Source organism: Silene latifolia, chromosome 9, assembly GCF_048544455.1.
Source record: "Silene latifolia isolate original U9 population chromosome 9, ASM4854445v1, whole genome shotgun sequence".
Taxonomy (NCBI): domain Eukaryota; kingdom Viridiplantae; phylum Streptophyta; class Magnoliopsida; order Caryophyllales; family Caryophyllaceae; genus Silene; species Silene latifolia.
Window position 1 is genome coordinate 97,677,974 of NC_133534.1, and position 12,247 is coordinate 97,690,220.

The 12,247-nt window shown below is 39.7% G+C and overlaps 1 non-coding gene across 1 annotated transcript; it reads right to left on the minus strand.

The window, feature by feature from the left end:
• Positions 1 to 2,341: 2,341 nt before the first annotated feature.
• LOC141604438 (small nucleolar RNA R71) lies at positions 2,342 to 2,448 on the minus strand. Its single transcript, XR_012526137.1, has one exon. It is a non-coding gene; the product is annotated as a small nucleolar RNA R71 (small nucleolar RNA).
• Positions 2,449 to 12,247: the final 9,799 nt, after the last annotated feature.

The window sequence follows — 12,247 nt, forward strand, 5'->3', positions numbered from 1 at the left end:
CCTTGGTAGGAAAGGAGTAAGAATCTTGCATTTTCATGGCAAAACGAGACTAAATTGATCAAATTCAATGACCAAGCATCAAGGAGAGACAAGATTAGAAGGCCTTTGTACATATTATAGTAGAAGAGCAATGTTGAGAAAGGATCCTTGAGTCCCCAAGGAAATCCCCAAGGAATTTATGAATAAAAGGGAAGAAAAGAAGAAGATGTCTTGCTGAGTGACAATCCGTGCGGATTGTCCCCAATCCGGCCGTCCCCCAGCAGCACAATCCGTGCGGCTTTTCTCTAATCCGCTCGGATTCTACCTCCACAATCCGCCCGGATTCCCTCGAATCCGCTCGGACCCCATCGCCAGAATCCGCCCGTCCCGACCTTATTCCGCCCGGATTCCAGTACAGCACGATTTCCTCTTCTCCAAGTTAAAAAGAAAGAAGCCCTTCCTTCGAAAAAATACTGGTTCCTCCTTGCTCAATCTAAAAAGTGTAATTACTAGTTTAGCCCTTAGTTAACCCTAATGCATCCTCCCTAATTTCCACTATAAATACCCCATTAGTCTAATTAGAGGAGCATGTTCTTCTTATCAATAATTAGAGTAGTTAATATCAATCAATTCTCTCTTTAGTATTGTAATCAACAATTAATCAAGTTCTAATACAAATTTTATTTCCTTAATATCTCTTTTGTTCATCCTTTATTTTGGGTAATCGAAGATTATTTGGGTTATTGTTGGGAGATTGACAACCTCTCAATCAAGCATTCAAGTACTTCTACTATCTTTGCTTTATTATTGGAATCATTAGTAGGTATAATTCTCTTAATCCCTTTTAATTATTGTTAATTACTTTCATTTATTCATCATGTTTCATATTGTTGGTATGATTGACAACCTTGCTAGCATGATCAACATGATAATGAGTGAGTAGTCTCTTAGCTAGGGTTAATGGGTGATTAGGGGAAACCAACATGGGGAATGATTCATGCTTAAATTAATATGCTTTCATGTTTGATTTGCTTGCTTGTTTTGATCTCAACTCATGCACATGTTATATTTGATGAAATGCTAAGCCTATGAATCCTTGCATTTACTATCATCTTCTATCTTTTCAATGAGACTTGTAAGACATAACGCAACTCGAGTCTCATTAGACCATGCATGTTGTTGAGTAGGGAAGATTAAGTCGACTTGTAGGTGTTGTAAAATCTAATTGATTCGGCTCCGGGACCCAAACTTTCCTAGGATTGTAAGATATAACCCAACTCAATCCATCACAACAATAATTGCTTGCTTATAATTTGAGAACATGTTTGTATGATCAATTCCCATGATTCCCTTATGATCCCATGACACCCTAGTGCTTTTAATCAATTGTTTACACCCCTTTAATTCATCTTGCTTGTTTATTTTCATTGCTATTTTAGTTTAGTGACCTTCTACATCAACCCAATTTGTGACACCCCTTAGACACCACTAGTTGCAATAGAAATCTCATTTCAATACCCGTCCCTTGGGATCCGACCTTTACTTGCCTCTTTACTAATTGTAGAGTTGTTTGTGAAGCTATAAATTGTGTTTTGATTCGGACGTGACCCAACGACCACACCTTTAATTGTGAACACGAAACGGACCGATCAAAAATGGCGCCGTTGCCGGGGACGGTGTTTGTTTGATTTAGATTTCCTTTTTATTGTTATTAGTTGTGTCTTTCTTCGCCTTGGGAAGTAAAACTCCTCAAGGTTTGTTCTAATTGTTTACGAGTTGTTTGATATTTTGCATGTCTAGAAGGTTACAAGGTGATTTGTTACCTTTTGACCGTGAAATCGAAAGAACCTTGACGAACAATAGGAGACTTGTTAGGAGGAATTTAAGAGGTATTAGTGAAGTTGTTCAACCCACTAGTGAGTTCATCAACCCTTTCGCAATAGAAGGAGAGGAGAACCCATTACACAATACCCCACAAAATCCACCTACAATGCCTAAATTCTCGTCACACTCCGTACCCACCGAGGAGAATCTACAAAATGGTACTCCTACACCGCAACATCTAACCGGAAATTTTATTGCCAAGTCCGCCTTCATCCAATTAGTTGAGAGGAGCCAATTTGGGGGGATGCCTAGTGAAGACCCTCATTCTCATAAGGAAACCTTTTGCGACTATTGTGATGCAATCTCTCAAACGGGCGTGACTCAAGACCAAATTAGATGGGTCTTATTTCCTTTTTCTCTAATCGGCACCGCGAAGCAATGGTTGAAGGGCCTTGATAAGGCCACCCTCGGAATAGATTCTTGGAAGAAGTTGGCTCTAGCTTTCTACAAAAAATTCTACCCACCGGAAAAGACTAACATGCTAAGAGCTCAAATTACGGGTTTTAAGCAAAGGGATGAAGAATCTTTGTATGAAGCTTGGGAGCGGTTCAAGGGAATTTGTCGCTCATGTCCTCACCATGGACTTAGCGAATGGTTTTTGGTACAACAATTTTGGAATGGTTTATATGAAGATTCTAGGAACATTCTCAATATGGGATCAAATGGAATGTTCACCGAAGTTGATGACAATCAAACATGGAACAAAATTGAGGAAATGGCGGTCCATAACTCACAATATAGTAGACCTCGCAAGGCTACTAGAGGAGGAAAGCATGAAGTGGACTCCGTTACTCAATTGGGTGCTCAACTTAGTGCTCAAATTGACACAATCAACTTGAAGTTTGAACAAGCTATGGCTAGACTTGAAGAAAACTCAAAATCATCAAAGCATCATGTTAATTCCATGACGGCATCCTCATCAATCCCAAGTGGGATATGTGAGAATTGTGAAACTTTGGGACATGACCAAGGTGAATGTAGGGGAACAAATGAACAAGTGAATGCTTTCCAAGCATACAAGAGTTGTACCCCTTATTCCAACTTTTACAATGAAAACACCAAATTCCATCCAAATCTCTCATACAAAAGCCAAAATGTTCAAAACCCTCAAACAACATACACTCCACCACCCATGAGAAACCAAAATCAAAGACCCTTTTTCAATCAAAACCAAGGTTACCAAAATCAAAATCCATACAATCACTAAAATGACCAAGGTTTTGATGTCCAAAAAGCGGTCCTCCAAATGCAAAAGAATCAATAAGAATTTTTCACTCAAATGCAAAAAGATAGCCAAGCAAAGGAAACCACCATCAACAACATCCTAGCTCACACCAAGATGTTGGAAACACAATTGACTCAACTAGCATCTTCAAGCTCACAAAGACAAAAGGGGCAATTACCACCTCAAAGTAATCCCCCTAGACATGAAACGGTTAGTGCCATTCACTTGCGAAGTGGTACAAGGTATGAAGCACCGAAGAAGCAAGTTGAGGATGAAGTTGTGGAAGCTAGTGATAAGGAAGAAATTGTGCAAAGCTCCAAAGATGGAGAATCATCAAAAGAAGAAAGTTCAAAGAAAAATGAAGACAAGGTCAAGGAGAAGGAGCCCATTGTGATTAGACTCCCTTTTCCAAGTCGTCAAGCCAAACCCAAATTTGATGATCAACTTGGAAAGTTCATGGAAATTGTGAAGAATTTGGAAGTCTCAATTCCTTTCACGGAATTAATAAATCACGTGCCGGCTTATGCGAAATACATGAAAGATATCCTCACAAAGAAGAAGTCGATCCGGAAGCTTGAGACTATCGCCTTCACTAAGGTGAGTAGTGCAATACTTCAAGGGAGTTCACCTCCAAAGTTAAAGGATCCGGGAAGCTTCTCAATACCGTGTACCATTGGCGACACGACGATCAAAAAAGCCTTATGTGATCTAGGGGCTAGTGTGAGTGTCATGCCGTACTCGGTAAGTAAAAGGTTGAGGATGGGAGAGCTTAAATGCACCAATATCACACTCCAAATGGCCGATAGATCGACGAAGACACCATTAGGGATATGGGAAGATGTCCCCGTACGAATTGGGAAGTTTTTCATCCCGGTGGACTTTGTCATTGTTGATATGGAGGAAGATTCCAACATTCCAATCATTCTAGGAAGACCTTTCCTACACACCGCGGGTGCGGTGATTGATGTAAAACATGGTGAGCTCACTCTAGAAGTGGGAGATGAAAGCATAACCTTTAATCTTGACAAGACTATGAGAGCTCCTCGTTTGCATGAACCATGTTTCATGATTGATCATTATAGCCGAAAGGATGAAAGGAAGAAATCGGAACTCCAACGGAAGAAGAAAATTGAAGATGCTCCATTCAAAGAGCAAGTGAATTATGACAAGGAGAGCTTGCAAAGCTCATCAAAATCAATCAAGGAAGAAGAGAATGGCCTCATTGGCCAAGAGAAGAAATTGGGAGAGTTGTCTCCATCTAAGCAAGAGATTTTCAATGATCAACTTAATGAAGTTTGTGGTCTTTGGGACAACGAATTTGAAGGGATTTTTAATCCCTACATTGGTAATGCCATCGATCAAGACCGACAACAAGGGCCAAGGTCTATTGAAGACCTCTACCATGATAATGAACAAGCTTTCGATTACTTTTTCAAGGTGTTGAGCAACATCAACAACACCTTGGACATGCCCCCTTGACATCTCATCAAGAATGAGAGTTTGTTGGAGTCCTCCCTAAACCACCACTTGTAAATATTTCTAACTCCCTAACTTACATTTCAATTCTTGTATTGCATTTTTTGTCATCTTTGGATTTTTATTTACTTTGATCAAGATAATTGTCATGTTTGAGAGAAGTGAGGGAGGGACTAATAATTTCAATTGATGTGTAGTGCTCTAGCTTAGTGTGGGGATGACAATTGCCTAGGCTATCCATGCCTAGTAGTGCCCCCACAATGAAGAACACAAGACATGAAGAAAGAATAGAAGAATGGTAAGGGAAATGCATTGTGCACGGATGGAACTGAATCCGAGTACAAGGGGTTGAATCCGAACGGATTCCAGAGAATCCGCCCGTCTTCAGTAATCCGAGCGTACTGGGTCGAAGACGCACGACTTTATAAGCTGAGATTTTGGAAGATTTTTGACTGTAAGAGAATCCGGGCGTCTTGGAATATAATCCGCCCGTCTCTGCAAATCCGTCCGTCCTAGACTGAAGACGCCCGTCTTCTCTGCTGAGGAAAACAAGAAAAATTTCCTGGACTGAAATCCGTCCGTCTTCAGGCAAATCCGCCCGTCCCGTATCAAGCAAATCCGAGCGTCTTCTTATGAATCCGCCCGTCTTTAGGCGAGTTTTATAAAACCGAGAAAGAGCAGAATCCGCCCGGATTGGGCAGAATCCGCACGGATTGCCCCTGCAGTTCAAAAATTTCGGTCTTTATAAAATCCCTCCCACCTTCCTTCATTAATTCATTCATTCATAAACACTACCCACAACATCAAAACCCTCATCCTCTCCATCACAAAAACAAAATCCCTCAATAACATTCACCAAAAACAAATCAAATCATCCTTCTAACAACAAATCAATCACTCCTTCTTCAATAAAAATCAAAACCAAGCACAAAATCTTCAACCTTTGGGTCGATTTTTTATTTCATAAAGGAAAAGCCTTTCACCTTTAAATCGATTTGGGCATACTACAAATTGAAGATTTTCCATTCTTTTCCTGGTTAGTTCATCAATGGCAAGGACTAAGGGAGCAACAAAGGCCACAAAGGCACCAAAGGCTAAGGCACTCTCACAAAGTCAAAAGGCTCTTCAAACAAAGAAAGCATTGGCTATGGTGGTAGCAACACCAAACTTGGAAGTGCCACAACAACAACAACCTTCTATGGGAGCAACAACACCTTCTACTCCGGAAATTGATCAACTTTTGCATTATCCGGAGGTAACTTTTATTTCCGAAACCCATAGAAATACCTTTGCCAAGTTTGCTAGGAAGTCATTACAATCCACCAAATTTATATGTGAAGATACCTTAGAAAAATTGGGTGTTCTTGAGCAAACTAGAGCCTTTTTCAAAGCCATGGGGTTGGAGAAATTATTTGAATCAAAAGAATTGACATACCCCTCCCTTACCTTGGAATTTTTGAGTTCTTTGAAAGTCACCAAAGTTGAGAGTAGGGAGAATCTCAAGTTTCGTCTAGCTAATGTTAGTAGACGCATTTCCTTTAGGGAATTGAGTGAAATTTTGGGTCTTAGTGATGAACCGCGTTATTTTAAGAATTATGGAAAGTATGACCCCGAACCTCTTTGGGAGGCAATTTCCGGGAGGAAATTTGAGGACTTTCATGCGAGTCGTGCTCTTTTGGTCCACCATCCGGGCATAAGAGTATGGCACAAGGTCATGGGAAACACCATAATTGCAAGGAAAGATACCAACCATTTCACCAAACTTGATTTTATTCTCCTTGAATCGGCTTTGAACATTGGAAGAGTACACACCAAGCCTTACAATTCTTTGAGGCTCTTGGTAGATAGATGGCTCAACATTGATTGTGGGAAGAAGGGCACTACCGTTATTGTCAATGGCGGCCTAGTCACTATCCTAGCTAAGTACTTTGATCCTAACTTCAATAAGGATAACAAGTACAAAGCAAAGGAGGGTGGTCATCTTGTTGATTTGCATACTATGATACACAAGTACAAATGGGTTGCTCATAGCCCCCTTGCACTAAGTATGGATGGCTCACTAGTGAAGCTAGATCGTTCACTTTCCCCTCAAAGATTTGTCGTCTAAGCGTCCACCGGACCAATTATCTACTTCCCCTTTCTAAAGAGGCCGAGTATATTATTCAACAACAAAAGGGTGATCTTGAAACTCCCTCCTCTTCCATTGTCATACCACCTTACCCCTTTGAGTATCAAGAGTTCAAGCCGGAAGGAGTTGAAGCTAGAAATGATTATTTGACTCTTCTCATGCAAGAAATGCACAAGCAAGCCTTTGAGGACCGGAAAAATGCTTACTTGGCTCAATATCCACCCCTCCTACACTTAGCTAGGCAAGGACTACTTGATCCATCATGTCCTTTGCCTAGTTGGGCGGATAGAGAAGTCCTATTTCCGGGTGCATCTAGGGTCGTTTCGGATGACAATGAGGTTGTTGGTAATGATGAATAAGTTGATGATAACATTGATGAGGAAGCAAGTGAAGAAGGAGAAAAGTATGGTGAAGATGATGATGAGCAAGATGAGGAAGAAAGTGAAGAAGCAAGTGAAGAGGGAAGTGGCAATGTGACCACATCTAATGAGCAAAGTGATGGTGATAACATGATGGAATATTAGCAAGCCTTGGAGGCTCCTACCCTCTCATGGTTTGTCTATTTCTCTCTTTGTTTTAATTATAATTTTGATCATTGTTGGAGTAGTCCTAGCACCATAGAGGACTCACACCTCGGTACCATTGAGGTGTTCTCATTTTATTGTTCCCATTTTCAAAATCCAAAATGACAAATTAGTTTCATGCATTGCATAGTGTGTGCATGAACTACACCCATTCTTGGACATTAGCAATAGTGTCTCACTCGGTTTGGGGAAGTTAATGTATAAACAACGGGAGGTAATCTAAATTATCCTCTCCGTCATAACAAAAACCAGGCATCATGTAGTGTAGCTTAGTGTAGATTGCATTTAGTGTAGAAATCATGCATCATCTTTGCATAATTTCCATCATTTTGGCCATTGAGGACAATGCCCATATTAGTGTGGGGATGGGAATTCTAACATTTAACTCTTATTCAAAAATCCAAAAAAATTGAAAAATTTCAAAAATCATAAAAATTTGAAAATTGAAATCCCAAAAACATGTTTATTTCCCTTTGTAGTCTTGTATATATATTGTCTTGTATATATTGTGTTTGTTCTATCCTTGTTCACATTGATTGACTACGCCACATCCGAGACATGAGGATCATGAAGACCGCATGGTATGATCTTTCCAATCTCCTTTTTCCTCTTTATGTTAATGACTATGTGGCTTTATTTTGATTGATGCGGTATAACAATGTGAACTTAGGACTTGCATTTAGTTTATATGTCATATTAGTTGATAGAATCACTTGCATTAGGATGTTTATATTAGTTGTATCATGGCATGTAGTTGCATATTAGAAATGTTTTGAAAAATGCCTATTTAGGAACTTTGACAAGAGCAACTAAGCCATTACAAATACTTGTTCAACTTAAGACTTTGCCTACTAGAATGGTTGTAAAACACCCTAGATAGTGTCATACTAGTGTCTTTTGACCCATGACCCAAAGCCTAGTCAAGGGTTTGCATGTGAGTCACCTATCCAACCCCGTGATGCGATGTGGACTTGGTTAACTTGTCTAGGTGACCTTGTTTGACCTTGTGGTAAGGCAACCCAAAAATATTTTCTATCAATAAGCTTGAAGTGCTCATTTCAAAGAAATTTTGTCATGTGGAAGTAATCTAATGCCAAGGAACCTCAAATGTTATGAATTGTTGAAAGTTGAGAAATTTAAGTTGTTTTGATGGAGGCGTACCACTTCGATGTGCTTTGGTGCGGGATCCATTAAATTGGGCCCCCATACGGTTGTGAATTCGGCCGCCCAGAGACAGAGTGACTATCACCCCGAAAAGCTATTGTCTAGAGGTTAACCGGTTGCCTAATAAGCGATTGGCGAAAGCAAAGGACAGTAGCACGGAAGGGACAAACCCCATCTTAAATTTTTGAAATGTGAAAGTGAAATGAGGACAATTTTGAATACTAGTCATATCCACCCGTTGTGAATAAAGATTTGAGCACTTCATTCCCAAAAAGCCTTTTTGTTAAGCCACTTGGTCGAGCTTGGGACGATCCATGACCTTTACTTTTGTAGAGAATTCGAGACTTGTCATGTCTTATGCTACTAGCATCATAGGGATCATCATTCCACCACCATCCGATCGCTCTTGACGAAAGCATTTGGAAATTGAGGACGAAAGTAGTCTAGTTTAACACCATTTGGAGGTGATTTAGTGCCATCCTCTTAGACTTAGTAATTTGTTGAACTAGTATTTGTGAAGGATTACATGCTCTTAAATTTGTTCCTCTTTAGTGCCTCCGCCACTTGATGAGGAAGTGGCTATTCCTTTTTGTAGATGCATCCATTATGTGATTTTGTGTGCTTAATGTTTGGATGTGTCGCCATTTTGGCAAAACTCACCTTGCCTTGCAAGAAGACATCCTACCTCATGGTTGTCTTGTTGTGAGTTGAAGGGGCGGAGTGAGACCCGCTAATTGTCTCATATCGGCTATATTATTAGGATAGGTTAGTATTGGTCCTAGTCTTTGTCACCTCTTTACTCGGGACGAGCAAAGGTTCGGTTTGGGGATATTTGATGTGACCATAATTAGCGCATATTTAGCCCCCGAATTAGCCTTGTTCCCATGCTTTTTAGTGCATATTTGGGTCATTTCTTATCTTTAGTTCTTTGTTTTGCATATTCGTTGAGATTTTGATCCCTTGGTAGGAAAGGAGTAAGAATCTTGCATTTTCATGGCAAAACGAGACTAAATTGATCAAATTCAATGACCAAGCATCAAGGAGAGACAAGATTAGAAGGCCTTTGTACATATTATAGTAGAAGAGCAATGTTGAGAAAGGATCCTTGAGTCCCCAAGGAAATCCCCAAGGAATTTATGAAGAAAAGGGAAGAAAAGAAGAAGATGTCTTGCTGAGTGACAATCCGTGCGGATTGTCCCCAATCCGGTCGTCCCCCAGCTGCACAATCCGTGCGACTTTCCTCTAATCCGCTCAGATTCCACCTCCACAATCCGCCCGGATTCCCTCGAATCCGCTCGGACCCCATCGCCAGAATCCGCCCGTCCCGACCTTATTCCGCCTGGATTCCAGTACAGCACGATTTCCTCTTCTCCAAGTTAAAAAGAAAGAAGCCCTTCCTTCGAAAAATACCGGTTCCTCCTTGCTCAATCTAAAAAGTGTAATTACTAGTTTAGCCCTTAGTTAACCCTAATGCATCCTCCCTAATTTCCACTATAAATACCACATTAGTCTAATTAGAGGAGCATGTTCTTCTTATCAATAATTAGAGTAGTTAATATCAATCAATTCTCTCTTTAGTATTGTAATCAACAATTAATCAAGTTCTAATACAAGTTTTATTTCCTTAATCTCTCTTTTGTTCATCCTTTATTTTGGGTAATTGAATATTATTTGGGTTATTGTTGGGAGATTGACAACATCTCAATCAAGCATTCAAGTACTTCTTCTATCTTTGCTTTATTATTGGAATCATTAGTAGGTATAATTCTCTTAATCCCTTTTAATTATTGTTAATTACTTTCATTTATTCATCATGTTTCATATTATTGGTATGATTGACAACCTTGCTAGCATGATCAACATGATAATGAGTGAGTAGTCTCTTAGCTAGGGTTAATGGGTGATTAGGGGAAACCAACATGGGGAATGATTCATGCTTAAATTAATATGCTTTCATGTTTTATTTGCTTGCTTGTTTTGATCTCAACTCATGCACATGTTATATTTGATGAAATGCTAAGCCAATGAATCCTTGCATTTACTATCATCTTCTATCTTTTCAATGAGACTTGTAAGACATAACCCAACTCGAGTCTCATTAGACCATGCATGTTGTTGAGTAGGGAAGATTAAGTCGACTTGTAGGTGTTGTAAAATCTAATCGATTCGGCTCCGGGACCCAAACTTTCCTAGGATTGTAAGATATAACCCAACTCAATCCATCACAACAATAATTGCTTGCTTATAATTTGAGAACATGTTTGTATGATCAATTCCCATGATTCCCCTATGATCATATGACACCCTAGTGCTTTTAATCAATTGTTTACACCCCTTTAATTCATCTTGCTTGTTTATTTTCATTGCTATTTTAGTTTAGTGACCTTCTACATCAACCCAATTTGTGACACCCCTTAGACACCACTAGTTGCAATAGAAATCTCATTTCAATACCCGTCCCTTGGGATCCGACCTTTACTTGCCTCTTTACTAATTGTAGAGTTGTTTGTGAAGCTATAAATTGTGTTTTGATTCGGACGTGACCCAACGACCACACCTTTAATTGTGAACACGAAACGGACCGATCAGTACTACTAACAAAAGTCAGCAGTAAGTAGGGTCGATCTCCACAGGGAGGCGGTCACTATTCACTTGTCTACTCGGTCTGTCTCATGTCACAGTGTGGGGGTTTTTATTTGATTTAACTAAACTACTGAGACTAAGGCAAGAAATAAAGTTAAGAGAAATTAACAAGGAAGAGAGAGGGAACTAGGATTTCGGGTCATCAATGAACGTCAGTCAATCGCAGTTAAGGTCACAGATCAGTCGATGTGTCGGTCTAAGGGGCAACGAATATCTCCTTTCGGTCTCAATTCGCCCTAAAATGCTATTAGCTTAACTTTCGCCCTCACTAAATCATCCCATTGTTCACTGCGGGTCTCACCCCCTCCAACCTTTCGGTCTAGGTCAAGGCTTACCAAAATTAAAAGGCTAATTGCATCGATTCAACTAGAAGGATACAATTATAGCAGTGATTAACAACAAAGACTAAAACAACAACGACCAATCTATAAACTAATTAGCAATTAACATTCATCCAATGAATCGCCTAATCCTAGCAGAGAAATTAGCTAGACATAATAAAAGTAAGAACAAAAGCAAAGGGGAAAGAAATAAACATTAAATAAAATGAGAGAAATGGGAAAAGAGAATGTTACAGTGGAAGAGATCCAGAAAATAGAGAGAAAATAATATCCAGTAGTAAAACAGTTGACAAGAGAGAGAAGAGAGAGAGAAGAGAAGAGGCGATACAAATGACGTCCTACCTTCCTATTTATAAGAAAATAGGATTTTATTTATCCTAATGACAGATTAAAGCTAAAAAGCCCGAGCCCATAAGAGAAACCACTCGATCGAGTACTTTTAAACTACTCGATCGTGTAAAATAAAGCTTAAACCACTCGATCGAATAGAAAATCTACTCGATCGAGTAAACCTTAAAATGCAACTACTCGATCGAGTAGAAAAAGGACTCGATCGAACATAATTGTACTCGATCGAGTACTTTCCAGCGCACAATTTCCCTCTTTGCGCACTGAACTTCAAACGGCTGCCATTTCTTCGTTACTTTGGAAAAACAAGGCGATTCCGGTGGCGTTGGAAAGTTAATAGGACAAGCTTTGATCTCCAATTCGAATCACCTTAATATCAAGTGTAGAACTCGAGATATGGCTCTTTAAAATAGGCACTAGCAATTTGAAGTTCTTCCTTTGCTCGCCTAGCTATCTTTCTTCTTTGCGCATCTCA